At 46.0% G+C, this 14,781-nt stretch overlaps 2 long non-coding RNA genes across 2 annotated transcripts; one reads left to right on the forward strand and one right to left on the reverse strand.

Moving 5' to 3' along the window:
* Positions 1-3,180: 3,180 nt before the first annotated feature.
* On the forward strand, positions 3,181-8,118 carry LOC147031299 (uncharacterized). Its single transcript, XR_015052779.1, has 3 exons — positions 3,181-3,900; positions 6,887-7,119; positions 7,323-8,118. It is a non-coding gene; the product is annotated as an uncharacterized LOC147031299 (long non-coding RNA).
* Positions 8,119-11,815: 3,697 nt separating this feature from the next.
* Positions 11,816-14,775, reverse strand: LOC147031300 (uncharacterized). The gene is made up of 2 exons (XR_015052776.1): positions 14,005-14,775; positions 11,816-13,498 (listed from the first exon to the last, which is right to left on the reverse strand). It is a non-coding gene; the product is annotated as an uncharacterized LOC147031300 (long non-coding RNA).
* Positions 14,776-14,781: the final 6 nt, after the last annotated feature.

The following is a 14,781-nucleotide window of genomic DNA, read 5'->3' on the forward strand; positions in this document are numbered from 1 at the left end:
AAAGTTACACTCTTTACTTAACGTTTTCAGAGTCAGAAGGTATTCATCTAAGGACTCTCCGACCTGCTGGCGGCGAGTTGCAAGACGATGGCGGGCAAACACTTCATTAGTGGGCTTTACGTACTGTGACTGTAAAGTACGGATAGCCTCATCATAGATGGTACACTCTGATATAGTTTCGTATAGTCTTGGTGAGACAAAATTTGTAAGCAGAGTCATCTTATCCAGATTATCCTGTGGTAGAGCTCCCAGGAAGTTTTCGAACGTCTTCAACCAGTGTTTCCATTTTTGTTCCGCCGTGGGTGAACTGGGATCCGAATCCAGCCTCTCTGGTCTCAGCAAACGCTCCATTCCAGTGTAGGCCTCGGCACTCTTCTGGTCCAATCCAACCAGGTAAGTTTTGTGAGAATAAATTATTGTTGTAGTAATCAACAATAGACCTTTTCGATCGGCTTTATTCTCACAAAACCCATACGCATATCTACAACAACATAAATATACATAGGGTAAGAATAACAAAATACAATAACGAGTACACATAATACTGAAGGCAAATACCACATACGCATCACATAATAACGAAGTTAAACTCCATACTCTAATACCAATTACATTCCTCAGAATACATTATTCCTAATATAGTATATAACATACCATTACTGTTCCAGCATGACTTTCCACGGAGTACGTGGTATACGAGTCATCACCAGACATTGACCTTCATATACAGTGCTGCCACATCCGCCCAATTACCGTTGCCGCCAATTACAGTATGGCACTTTATTATCACAACAGGGGCTGAGTTCTGCATGGGGGCTGAGTGCTGTATGGGGGCTGAGTGCTGTATGGGGGCTGAGTGCTGTATGGGGGCTGAGTGCTGTATGGGGGCTGAGTGCTGTATGGGGGCTGAGTGCTGTATGGGGGCTGAGTTCTGCATGGGGGCTGAGTGCTGTATGGGGGCTGAGTGCTGTATGGGGGCTGAGTGCTGTATGGGGGCTGAGTGCTGCATGGGGGCTGAGTGCTGTATGGTGGCTGAGTTCTGCATGGGGGCTGAGTGCTGTATGGGGGCTGAGTGCTGTATGGGGGCTGAGTGCTGTATGGGGGCTGAGTGCTGTATGGGGGCTGAGTTCTGCATGGGGGCTGAGTGCTGTATTGGGGTTGAGTGCTGTATGGGGGCTGAGTGCTGTATGGGGGCTGAGTTCTGCATGGGGGCTGAGTGCTGTATGGGGGCTGAGTTCTGTATGGGGGCTGAGTGCTGTATGGGGGCTGAGTTCTGCATGGGGGCTGAGTTCTGTATTGGGGTTGAGTGCTGTATGCGGGTTGAGTGCTGTATGGGGGCTGAGTGCTGTATGGGGGCTGAGTTCTGTATGGGGGCTGAGTGCTGTATGGGGGTTGAGTGCTGTATGGGGGCTGAGTGCTGTATGGGGGTTGAGTGCTGTATGGGGGCTGATTGCTGGCTGTATGGGGGTTGAGTGCTGTATGGGGGCTGAGTGCTTGCTGTATGGGGGCTGAGTGCTGGCTGTATGGGGGTTGAGTGCTGTGTTGGGGTTGAGTGCTGTATGGGGGCTGAGTGCTGTATGGGGGCTGAGTGCTGTATGGGGGCTGATTGCTGGCTGTATGGGGGTTGAGTGCTGTATGGGGGCTGATTGCTGGCTGTATGGGGGTTGAGTGCTGTATGGGGGCTGAGTGCTGGCTGTATGGGGGTTGAGTGCTGTGTTGGGGTTGAGTGCTGTATGGGGGCTGAGTGCTGTATGGGGGTTGAGTGTTGTGTTGGGGCTGAGTGCTGTATGGGGGTTGAGTGTTGTATGGGGGCTGAGTGCTGTATGGGGGTTGAGTGCTGTGTTGGGGCTGAGTGCTGTATGGGGGTTGAGTGTTGTATGGGGGCTGAGTGCTGTATGGGGGTTGAGTGCTGTATGGGGGCTGAGTGCTGTATGGGGGTTGAGTGCTGTATGGGGGCTGAGTGCTGGCTGTATGGGGGTTGAGTGCTGTGTGGGGGTTGAGTGCTGACTGTGTGGGGGCTGAGTGCTGTATGGCGGCTGAGTGCTGGCTGTATGGGGGCTGAGTGCTGTATGGGGGTTGAGTGTTGGCTGTGTGGGGGTTGAGTGCTGTATGGGGGCTGAGTGCTGTATGGGGGTTGAGTGCTGTATGGGGGCTGAGTGCTGGCTGTATGGGGGTTGAGTGTTGGCTGTGTGGGGGCTGAGTGCTGTATGGGGGTTGAGTGTTGGCTGTATGGGGGTTGAGTGCTGTATGGGGGCTGAGTGCTGTATGGGGGTTGAGTGCTGTATGGGGGCTGAGTGCTGGCTGTATGGGGGTTGAGTGCTGTGTGGGGGTTGAGTGCTGACTGTGTGGGGGCTGAGTGCTGTATGGCGGCTGAGTGCTGGCTGTATGGGGGCTGAGTGCTGTATGGGGGTTGAGTGTTGGCTGTGTGGGGGTTGAGTGCTGTATGGGGGCTGAGTGCTTTGGGGATGCTTGTAGTCACGTGGTTGGGTTTTATATCATGACTCGCACGCTCGGGGTTTGCGTAGTGTGCATCCGCTCAGGCAATGAAGCAGAGTTGCTACTTCACTCTCGTGTCTGTCTGACTGCTCCTTGGACACTACAGAAGGAAGGGAGGAATGAAAAGGAAGGAAGGAAGAAAAAAAGGAAGGAATGCAAGAAGGAAACAAGGAAGGAAGGGAGGAATGAAAAGGAAGGAAGGAAGAAAAAAAGGAAGGAATGCAAGAAGGAAAGAAGGAAGGAAGGGAGGAATGAAAAGGAAGGAAGGAAGAAAAAAAGGAAGGAATGAAGAAGGAAGGGAGGAATGAAAAGGAAGGAAGGAAGAAGGAAAGAAGGAAGGAAGGGAGGAATTAGAAGGAAGGAAGAAAAAAGGAAAGAAGGAAGGGTTGAAAGAATGAAGAGGGGAGTGGTATGAAAGAAGGAATGAAGGAATGAATGAAAGAATAAAAGATGAAGGAAGGTATGAAAGAAAGAAGGAATCAAAGAATGAAGAGAGGAATGAAGGAATGAATGAAAGAATAAAAGATGAAGGAAGGTATGTAAGAAAGAAGGAATCAAAGAATGAAGAGAGGAATGAAGGAATGAATGAAAGAATAAAAGATGAAGGAAGGTATGTAAGAAAGAAGGAATCAAAGAATGGAGAGAGGAATGAAGGAATGAATGAAAGAATAAAAGATGAAGGAAGGTATGTAAGAAAGAAGGAATCAAAGAATGAAGAGAGGAATGAAGGAATGAATGAAAGAATAAAAGATGAAGGAAGGTATGTAAGAAAGAAGGAATCAAAGAATGAAGAGAGGAATGAAGGAATGAATGAAAGAATAAAAGATGAAGGAAGGTATGTAAGAAAGAAGGAATCAAAGAATGAAGAGAGGAATGAAGGAATGAATGAAAGAATAAAAGATGAAGGAAGGTATGTAAGAAAGAAGGAATCAAAGAATGAAGAGAGGAATGAAGGAATGAATGAAAGAATAAAAGATGAAGGAAGGTATGTAAGAAAGAAGGAATCAAAGAATGAAGAGAGGAATGAAGGAATGAATGAAAGAATAAAAGATGAAGGAAGGTATGTAAGAAAGAAGGAATCAAAGAATGAAGAGAGAAATGAATGAATAAAGGATTGAAGGAATGATAGAAGGTAGGAAGGAAGCCGAGTGGGACGTGTTGCCCTCCCATGAGTTTGACGTGAGTGCCGTGTGCGCGACACACGGGACCAGTAATGGGGCCGAGCGTTCTCAATGAAACCTTCGTGAAGTCGAACGCGTCGTGGTCCGTCTGATCGTTTGTATTTCACGACATTGCAAGTGGCGATGAGGTAAAAACTATCCGAGTCTCGATGGCGACCGTCGGCAATCTCCATGAATACTCCGATGTTGAGGATTGGGCGGATTTCGTCGAGAGGCCAAACCAGTAAGTATTTCGTGGCCAACAATATGGCGGCTGTTGTTGATGCCGCCCGTCGTCGTCGTCGTCGTGCTGTGTTGTTGACTGTGTGGGGGCAGAAGGTAACGGACTCATCAAAAAGCTGCTGTCACCATGGCGACCGACAAGTCGTATGAAGAACTCTGTGAGCTCGTCAAGCTACATTTCAACCCAAAAGCTGGTCTAGTCATATCGAGGTATAAGTTTTATACACACACTCACCAGGAAAATCAGGACATTTCCCATGTTGTCGCTGATCTGCGCCGTGTCAGTTTGGCAGAACCGTGTCAGTTTGGTGCTGTGCTTGATGAGATGCTCCGAGACTTTTTTTGTGATTGGGGTAAATCATGACGTCATCTTACAAAAACTCCTTGCTCAAGAAGACGACCTTGATCTAGGAAAAGCAGTGAAGATTGCACAGGCGTGCATGACAACTGCTGAAAATCTGAAGATCTTGTCGAAGAGCCAGAACTCTTCAAGTGCAGATACTGTAAATAAGATCACTCAATCTTCGTATAAGGTTACACCGAAGCCAGTTGTGTGTTTGAAACCTGCTTCATCGGTAGCAAGAGGCCCCAAGAACTTGTGTTGGCGTTTTGGTGTAAATCATATGGCTCACCAGTGCCGTTTCAAGCGGTACACACGTAACGGATGTGGCAAGATCAGGCATCTTCAAAAGAGGTGTTCCCAATCCAGCGGTGGTGATAGTACTGGCACCACCCATCATGTGGGCGATGGTGAGCATGTTTTCTGGAGCTGATGAGTCATCACTGCATGGTGAGGAGTGTGAGATGAACACAATCCATGGCAGCACCGCACCGATAACTGTTGATCTTCAGCTGAATGGCAAGCAGGTGTCAATGGAAGTGGACACAGGGGCAAGTCAGTTAATTATGGGTCAGGAGACATTTTATAAACTGTGGGATTGTGAAGCTGTGAAGCCCAAATTGAGTCCAGTGAAGGCCAAACTTCGTACCTACACCAAGCAAATTGTTCTGGCAATTGGCAGCACAGATGTCAGTGTGTCTTATGATGGTCTAACTTATGAACTGCCGATGTGGGTTGTACCAGGCCATGGCCCTACATTACTCGGTCGGAACTGGCTTTAGAGCATAAAGCTGAACTGGCGTGAGATCAAAAAGCTGTCTTCAGTGGAGGCTTCCAGTTGTGCTCAAGTGCTGGATAAGGTTCCATCTCTGTTTGAGCCAGGAATTTGATCCTTTCTGGGGGATGAAAATTAAGATTCATCTGGACTCAGAAGCAAAGCCCATCGACTTTAAAGCCAAGTCTGTTCCCCACTTGATGAGGGAAAAGATCAAGTGTGAATTTGAGAGATGCCAGAGTGAGGGGGTCATCTCTTCTATTGAGTTCAATGAATAGGCTATTCCGATTGTTCCAGTCCTGAAAGGTGATGGAGCAGTGAGGTTCTGCGGGGACGACAAGGTGCCCATAAATTACCACTCCATGCAGGATCAGTATCGACTAACCAAAGCGGATGACCTGTTTTCGAAATTAGCTGGTGGAAAGTCATTCACCAAGTTGGATCTGATGTCTGCCTACATGACACAAGAGCTGGATGAGGAGTCAAGGAAGCTCACATGCATCAACACTCACAAGGGGCTGTTCATCAACAATCGCTGTTCTTTTGGAATACGTTCAGCAGCTGCCATCTTTCAGAGAAACAGAGTTGATTGAAATCTGTGCCAAAGACTGTCGTGTTCCAGGATGACATCCTGATCACAGGTTGAAACACTGCAGAGCACCTGAGTAACCTGGAAGAAGTCCTGCGTCGTTTGGACAAAGTAGGACTCAGACTGAAACGTGAGATATGCATGTTTATGGCGCCGGAAGTTGTATTCTGAGCCAGAAGAGTCACTGCCGCTGGGATCATGCCGTGTGATTCCAAAGTCGAAGCAATCAATAATGCACCCAAACCATAAAATGTGTCACAATTGCATTCCTTTTTGGGTTTGCTCAACCATTTTGGCAGTTTCTTGCCGTGGGTGAGCACAGTGCGAGAACCCCTGCATCAGTTACCTCGGAAAGGGAAAACTTGGGTTTGGGGCAAGGCCCAGGATGATTCCTTCAAGGAAGCTTAAGGTCTATTGTGTTTCAACAAGTTGCTTGTTCATTATGATCCATGGAAACATCTTGTATTGTCATGTGATGCCAGTGCTTATGGGGTAGGCTGTGTGTTACAACAGGCTAATGAGTCGGGCAAACTACAACCTGTTGCTTATGCTTCCAGAAGCTTGACGAAAGCTGAAATAGCTTATGTTATGGTTGATAAAGAAGCATTGGGCTGTGTGTTTGGGGTAACCAAGATGCATCAGTATTTGTTTGGTCGTAAATTTGAGCTTGAAACTGATCACAAACCGCTCAACTCTTTGTTTTCAGAGAACAAGGGAATCAACACCAGTGCATCATCACTTGTTCAGTGGTGGGCCTTGACGCTGTCGGTTACAATTATACTGTTAATTACAGACCTGGCACTGGGAATGGTGCAGATGCATTGAATCGACTGCTGGAACCTGTTACTGTAACAACACCCCTCAACCTGCTGACCTTGTATGAGCTATGAATGTGTTTGAGAGTGACAATTCTCCAGTCACTGCTGCTCAAGTGAGATTGTGGTGTAACAGAGATCCAGTGTTGTCTGTAGTTAAGTATTGTGTTATGACTGGCGATTGGTCCCGCATACCAGACTCGGAGGAGTACAAACCGTATTTACGTCATAGAGATGAGTTATCTGTCCAGTCAGAATGCTTACTTTGGAGCCGACATGTCATCACGCCGAAGCAGGGAAGAGAGAAGTTTGTTTCTGAACTCCACAGTCGAGAAGTTGGTTTCTGAACTACATAGTACCCATCCTGGTATTGTTACGATTAAAGCTATCGCAAGGTCTCATGTTTGGTGGCCTGGTATTGATTCTGAACTTGAATCTTGTGTTCATTGTTGTGAAACATGTATGCAGCTCAGCAAGTCACCAGCGGAATCACGGCTGAGTCTTTGGTCGTGACCTTCCAAGCCTTGGTCCAGGATTCATGTTGACTTTGCAGGTCCGTTCTTAGGGAAAATGTTTCTTGTTGTCATGGATGCATTTTCCAAGTGGATTGAGTGCTCTCTCTCATGTCTACCAGCACTTCTGCCACCACCATTGAGAAGTTACGTGTCATGTTCGCTACTCATGGTCTACCTGATGTGTTGGTAAGTGATAATGGTTCGTGTTTTACATGTCAAGAATTTAAGGAATTCATGAGGTTGAGTGATATCAAACTTGTCTGTTCTGCTCTATTTAAACCCGCATCTAATGGTCAGGCAGAGCGTGCTGTTCAGATTATTATCAAACAAGGGTTAAGGCGTGTTCCTCAAGGTTCCACTTCATACGTGTTTGTCATGTGTGCTGCTAGGTTACAGATCCAGACCACATACCACAACTGGAGTACCTCCAGCCAAATTGCTTGTGAAGTGAGAACTCAAAACCAGACTTTCTCTTGTTCATCCTGACATCGGTGAAACTGTTGATAACAAGCATCAGGGTCAGAAATAAGATCATGATCGCACGGCTGCATTGTGTGACTTTGCTGTTAACGATCCTGGTTTTGTACTGCACCACGGCCTTGGCGCGAAATGGCTGCCAGATGTTGTTATTAGCAAGGAAGGAACTCGTGTGTTTTTGTGTCAAGCTGAAAGATGGTGTACAGTTTGGAAACATGTGGATCAGATCAAGCTGCGTTATATTGAGTTGGAGGATGATGCGAAACCTGTGATTCATCCAGTTATTGTTGCGTTGTTTGAGAATGCAACTGTAGTTTCCGAGCCTGCATCTAAAGTTGTCAGCAATGCGTCTTGACCCGAAGTTTCTCTACCTGCACCCGCTGCCAGTCCGGTGCATTTGTCCATGTCACCTAAATCTGTGCCTGTAACAGGTCCTCCCGTGTATCAAAACATCCAGACCGGTTGGATTTGTAATTAAAGGGGGAGATATTGTGATGTGTTGTCCTCCTTTGAGTTTGATGTGAGTGCCGTGTGCGCATGCGCGACACACGGGACCAGAAAGGAGCTGAGTGTTATCAATAAAACCTTCCTGAAGTTGAATGCATCGTGGTCGGTCTGATCATTTGTACATTACGACATTACATAGATGAGGGAAGGAGGAGGGAGAGAGGAGGAAGTAGGTAGGAAGGAGTGGTAAGGAAGGGGAGAGCTCAGACATGTGGGGGAAAACGAGGAAGGGGGGGAGGAGAACACCATCGCAACACACTCCAGGAAAGGGGGTAGGAGCGAGAAGGATGGGGGAGAGATAAATGGGGAAGTGGGGCGGGGGGCGGGGGTTGGGCGGAGGTAAGCTTGAGGGGATGTGTTCTAGAATTGCATTTGGTATTGAGACTTGTGGAAAAGGGTGGTGGTTGGGGGAGGGGGGGAGGGTTGTACAGGATTGAACAAAATGGATATATGTTAAAAGAGCACGTTAATACAGCATGCGGAGACCGCAAGGAGATGTCCATGAGGGGTTGAGAGGAGAGGGGGTAAGCGTGAGGGGAGGTGGAGGGAAGGCAGCATGATGGGAAGGAAAGGCAGCGTGAGGGGAAGACAACGAAGGTAGCATGAGGTGGAGGAAAAGTCGTGTGAGGGGAAGGGGAGACCGCATGAGGGGAAGAGAATGTGGTGTGAGAGGAAGAGAATGCGGTGTGAGAGGAAGAGAATGCGGTGTGAGGGGAAGGGAAGGCAGCAAGAGTTGAAGGAAAAGCTGTGTAAGGGGAAGGGAAGATGGCGTGAGGAGGAAGGGAAGCGACGTGAGGGGTGGGGAAGGGAAGGCTTTTTTCGAGTCTTTTAACCACTGGGTTCGATATAAAACCGGGTAGGAGTATTTAAAACCCACACCATCTACCTGGCAAAGGTCTGTCTGCCTGCCTGCATGCATACATGCTCACACATGCAGCAACTTTTGCACCCTTCCGGTGAGCTCACCACAAATCTGATTTGTACATGCTACCATATGGGGAAGCAGTTTTAAAATCAAAACTCTTCCATCATTCCTAAACAGGTCTGGCTTGGCAAGCGATTAACGATCACCGATCCGTCATACTAAACACTTCCCAAAAATGTCAAACTATGTCTGAATTGGACAAATGAACACAATTTTTAGCAGTCGGAACTGCTGCCAAGTTCAATTCTGGATCTTAAATTTTGTAATTCGCTTAGTTTAAGAGATTCTCGAGGTTATGGCATGTGCGAAAATGAAATGGAGCCACAAACACTGGTGTCTCTAAGCGTTTATTTGCATTACAATGTATCCAATGATTCATAGGTATGATGATCAAGCATTCAATGATATGAGTGATGAAAGTGGAAAAAAAAGACTTTATCGTTAAGAAATTGTTGCGGCCTGTTCTAAGTCAAGACATTGTTGAGCAGATGGTAAATAATTTTGTAGGTAAACTATACGAATGTCAGTTGAGGCTGGGAAGCAGCCAAAATTGAAGGTGAACCCATTGAGGCACATCCACAGGCTGCAAGGCCCAAGGTGCACAGAAAATGGGGTGGGTACAGGAGGGGGTCGCATTTTCCATCTCTCCACATCGCTGTTTAAAGCTGAGTGGTCTTGACTCTACACAGGCAGCAGCATGGCATTGCAGTTGGGGGGGGGGGGGAGGGATCTTTGGGCCGTTTCTGAAGGATCGGTTGGCTGTTGTCGTGATGCAGGCCAGTAGTGGAGTGCTTGTGAGGGAACCAAGTTTAAATGTAAAATGTGTATTTATGCTCCACTCATGTCTTGCCTCATGCATATTCATGTTTTGCCTCATGCAAATGTATGTTCTGCCCTCATGTTGTGTCCTCTCCGCTGGTGAGGGATGAGAGCGGCTCTTCCCTGTCTGGCGGGATGTGTGGTTGTGTATGGAGAAAGCACGGTTTTATCGTCGCACTTGGAGTGTTTTAAAATAAAAGTAAAATTGATTGAAACCGCTGCAAGTGTTGGTAAGCTGCCTGGAGCATTCTGTTTTCAAAGAAACTGAATGGCCCCGTCTGCCCCCTTGTCGTTGAGGGTGGCCCTTTTTCTTTTGCTTTTGAGTATATGTGTTGTCGGCGCCGTCTGTAAAGTAAAACTGTGTAAGTGTTGCCGTGTGCTCGCGTAGTCGGTAGTATCTCTGCATTGTTGTGTTTCTTTTGTTGCAATTGCTTTTGGTGCATAATTGTTGTAATTGTATATGTGTGCTATCCGTGTGCCGCGGAATAAATGTGCCTTATGTTGAACTGTTTTTCCCGTTTCGCTTTGTCTTTTCTTTAATTGAATCTCCATCTTACTTCACGTAAAGGGTTGGTCGTGGGCTAAATACGCTCAATAATTAATCGGAACCGTCGAGGCCGACGATAACACCGCTCGGTTATCCCGATAGCACGGAACGGACCGCTTAAGCGGTTCGTGTCCAGAGTCGGCCTGCGGTGAGGTACGATCGCCCGGTCTACCCTCCGTGTGGGTACTTAGGTAGATCGAATTTGGCGAGCAACCCTATCCTGCGCGGGTGGGCAATTGGCATGGTCGTGGTGAGGTTAAACCCCCACCCGTGACGAGCTCCCGGCGTTGTTCCGAGAGGGTCACGACAGAATTGTCCGTTCCGGTGGGCGAGGCGGCCGCCATTCGAGTCGAGCGGCCGATCGCACTCCGTCGGGCGCGAATTCGCAACAATATTGTCTGGTAATCGGCTGCCCAAGTATCAACATCATTTGGTAATAAGCTTTCATTCAACGTCGGGGTCATTCATGGTATTCAGCTTGTTTTCTCTCAACCAATCTATCCCAAGATGAACCTCAAAAATTTTCATACTGATCAAATGGAGTATTCTAGGTGTCGAATTTTGAGCAGGATACCACTTCACCAATGACATGGAAGTCAACTCACCCTTATTCCCCATGCAGAGAAGTTGCCAAGTTTCATTTTTTTCTATGGTGCGGTTGAGGAGACACAGAGGTCCAAAGTTTTTCCAACATGGCTGCCACCCCACGTGACCTATTATGTAATTATAAAAAAATTCTGCATGAGTAGTGGATCCAACAAGCATTTTAAGGCCATTTTCCCTGTTAAAGAGGGGGTTAGCCTTGTGGGCCCCATGACAATATTCTCCACTTGACCCTATTTTCTGCATCTCCCCTACTTAATCCCCTTGCCCACATTTCTTCTTCCACCACCTTTAGCCAAGTTTTTCTCGGTCTTCCCTGTCCTCCACTTCCTACTACACTCATTTCCAACACTCTTCTCACCCAGTCACTTTCATCCTTCCTCAACACATGACCCAACCATCTCAACCTGTTTCCCCTTTGGACACACAAAAGAGCATCCATTACTGATTCGCAATCACAGTTTCCTTTGGCACGACACCGTACCCCCCAAATGCACCACACCACAGACACCAGTATTTCTCCCTCCTACCTCCCCCGAAGCGTTCTGGGTTGCGTTGGCCAGCCGACCGCGCCAGATATCGCGAGGCCGTTTGTCCTCATCTGCTCTCTTTCTTTCTGGCTATCTAATCTTCCTCGTGTGTGTGTGTGTTTGTGATGCGCCTGTCGTAGCATAAGTTAAGATTGTGGAAGTGGTCATGAGATAAGTCTGCTCTGTCTGCTTTTGTAAATTACTTTCCTTTTGTCGCACCCCAATAATTCCTTGCAATCCTCTGCTGTACATAATAATAAACCCATTTACTGTGCCACATACCTTTCCTCGCTTGAGTGTACATAAATGCTTTGTGTAGAAATGTTCCCAGCTCGTTTTCGTCTTTTTCTTCATTGGTCCAGCATGGTTCGTATCGTAGCCTTGCCAGGACGTTATCCCCCAACGATCTGTTTTTCTCGCCGGTATGTCCCTGGGCAGTTACACTCGGCTGCATCTGATCCGGTAAAGTGATACTGTTTGAACAAGGTGTACCGAGGGCGTGTTCCCTGGTAATTACATCACATGACCATTAGGTAAACTGTACTCATGAGACTGAGGACCCTCAGTCACGTGGTCAAGTTATTGGCATTCACGGTAGATTAGTGACCCGCCGCGTCAAAGTTATTCGTGTGCGACGGCCTGCGATTCCGGAGAGTCTGGTGGGAACCCGAGGTAGCTTCCCCCCTTGTGGTCTTCTCGTCCCCCCCCCCCCCCGACCCTGTGGCTGCAACAATATAATGTGCCTGGTGTTGGCTTAATGGTTTGGGTGGTGGACTTGGGATCCAAGGATTCTGAGTTCAAATCCTGCTCAGCTGTTGAATTGATACCAGGTGGGGTTGACTCTGACTGTCATCTTTCTGAGGTGGGCAAAATGAGTGTCAGCTTGCTGGTATCCTGTGTTGGAGTGGCGACCCATCCAGGATTGTGCCCAAGAGCCAAGGAGACTGCTTCGACAGCACCAACGCTCTGCACAGGGTATGGTCCCAATGGATGGATGGAATAATGAGTTACCTTAAAGGAACTTCAATGCAGGAGGGGGAAGGCCATTCAGCCCATCAATCCTGTGCAATGGTTGCTAACCTCTGGTGGTTTGTCCATGTTATATCTTTTTTAAATGGTGAGCATTAAGAAAGGAAGCAGCACATACTACTTTTAGTCTTTGATATGACTCAGCCAGGTGTTGAACCAGTGACCTCCAAGACTCAGAGTGGATGCTCTAACCCTTATGTCACCATATCTGGTATGAAATGTAATTTCCAAGGACACCACATCCATGCAGCACATTAGTGGATCCATGAAGACCACACCAAGGAAACAGGCACTTTCAGAAGTACATGAACTGAGGAGCCAAGAGGCGGAATGATGAGGGGGAAAAAAAAATCGGACATGGTCATGTCAGAGTGGCAGACATGTTCAAATGTGGGTTGTATATCCAACAGATTTTGTGAGGTCAGAAGCGTGACAAAGGGTCTTGATTGCAATACCATTGACAGTGGTGTGAGAACTGACACCAAGTTAGCTGGCCTGGTGACAGTTGAAATCAAGGCAGATTATGAAGAGAGAGTTGGGATGTGAGGACAGAAGGGAGTCAACATTGCTCGAGTCACGTTTAATCAAACAGAATTAGTATTTAGTTCAGTGTTTTTTTTAACATTGTCATGTTTCAAAATTTGGGAAACAAAGAAAAATGGGTCAATGAAATGGAACTCTGTTAGATTTGGACATATTGTAAGTGTGGTGATTTTTGAAAAATTAATTTTCAAAGTGAGATTATCTGCAGTTTTATGACATGGCAAGGCAAAGTTAGTTTTGAAGTTAATATTGTGTGCAACATAGTTTGGTTATTTGAATGAAATGTTGAATGCATAAACCAATGCAACAAAAGTATCAATGGATGCTCATTGCACATTAGGACCCCAATAAAAGTAGAAACCAAATAATTGTATGATTTTTTTTTTTTAATATCTAATAATTATTCAAGCAAAATCATTTTCAAGATCTTATAAAAATTGTTTGATTTAAGATTGAAACTTAATTCTATTCTTAGCATCAGCTGTGACTCCGTGGTGTCGGTAGTGATGGGAATTCTTCAGGCAGGAGCACATAGTTCCTGCAGGTGGGGCAGGTCTTCTGTTCTTCAAGCCATTGTCGGATGCACTATTTCAAGCATTTGGTGGGGAAAAAGAGAAAGTATGAAAGGAAATTTGAAGAAAAACAAATAAGTTATAATCTGTGAAAACTTCCATCTTAACAATTTGATCATTGACATAAAAAAGGAACTGTGAGAAGATTCCAAAATAATAATAAAAAATAAAAAAAACATTGAAAAATTAGACCTTCTATAAAAATGGGTTATCGGTGATAATCTCTCCACAAGCATCACATGTTTGGAATTATCAATTTTCAAAATATGCTTTTGTAATTTAAAAGGAAAGAAATGAGATGGAAAACATGTTTATCTGCCTTTACATGTACATACAGATATCAAAAGTTGCTTAACTTGGAGCTTTGTTTGTTTGGACGAAGTCCCCTTTTTTCTTCAAAAAATCCATTTTATTCCCCTTTAAATCTGTCAGTGTGTTTTCCTATTTTCCTCTGTCATTTAACTCCTCCATGTGCCTAGATGGTGATGTGAAAAATAGAAAACTCAGATGCAAACTCACCTTGGCATGAAAACAATGATTGCATTCCAAAGTGCAGCATGGGGCAGCAGTTAATTCGTCACAACAGATGACACATGGATTCTCCTGCATCCAACACTTTGCAAGTTACCCTTACTGCCCTCTTATTAACCATCTCAAAATAACAAACTAATCAATAAGTCATCTTGTTTTGGGGGTTTCATTTTTGGCAATTCTGTCCCACAAAATGTGAGTAATTGGAGATTGTAGGTCCCCATTGCTGTGATCAAGACATTTCATCTCAATCATGCTTACTCCCTTTTTATGTCCATTCCTAAAACATCCCAATATGTCCAGAGTCCAATATGCATAGACATTGGAGCTATTCCATGGGAGTGCTGGACTTCTCGTGAGTCTCACACACCACCTTACACTTCATGGTTCGTGAGTGTTGCTACTTAAGTTCTTGCCATAATTTAGCAAACATAAACATGAATATTGGCCTTCGCCAGCTCTTAAGTTCCCTGTCTGTCATCCTAACCAAAGAGATGCGATCATGACCAATAATCTGTGGGCAATGCTTCATGAAATCCTCAGCATTTATGGGAAATTTGATATTCCTCTTCAGGGTGTGTAAATCATACAAGTAGTAAAATATTCCTTGAAAAGTGAAAATTCCATAACTTGACCGGTTTTATGTACACAGGAGCCCTTTCAGGAGAGAAGAATGTGTTTGGCTGATGCAATTGAGCCAACTTATACATACCCAAGTAAGTGGACTTGGTGTTCATTTTATGCACACATCATTTGAAGGTAGCT

Source organism: Eptatretus burgeri, chromosome 2 (assembly GCF_056783735.1).
Source record: "Eptatretus burgeri isolate ZD-2024b chromosome 2, Ebu_testis_v1, whole genome shotgun sequence".
Taxonomy (NCBI): Eukaryota; Metazoa; Chordata; class Myxini; order Myxiniformes; family Myxinidae; genus Eptatretus; species Eptatretus burgeri.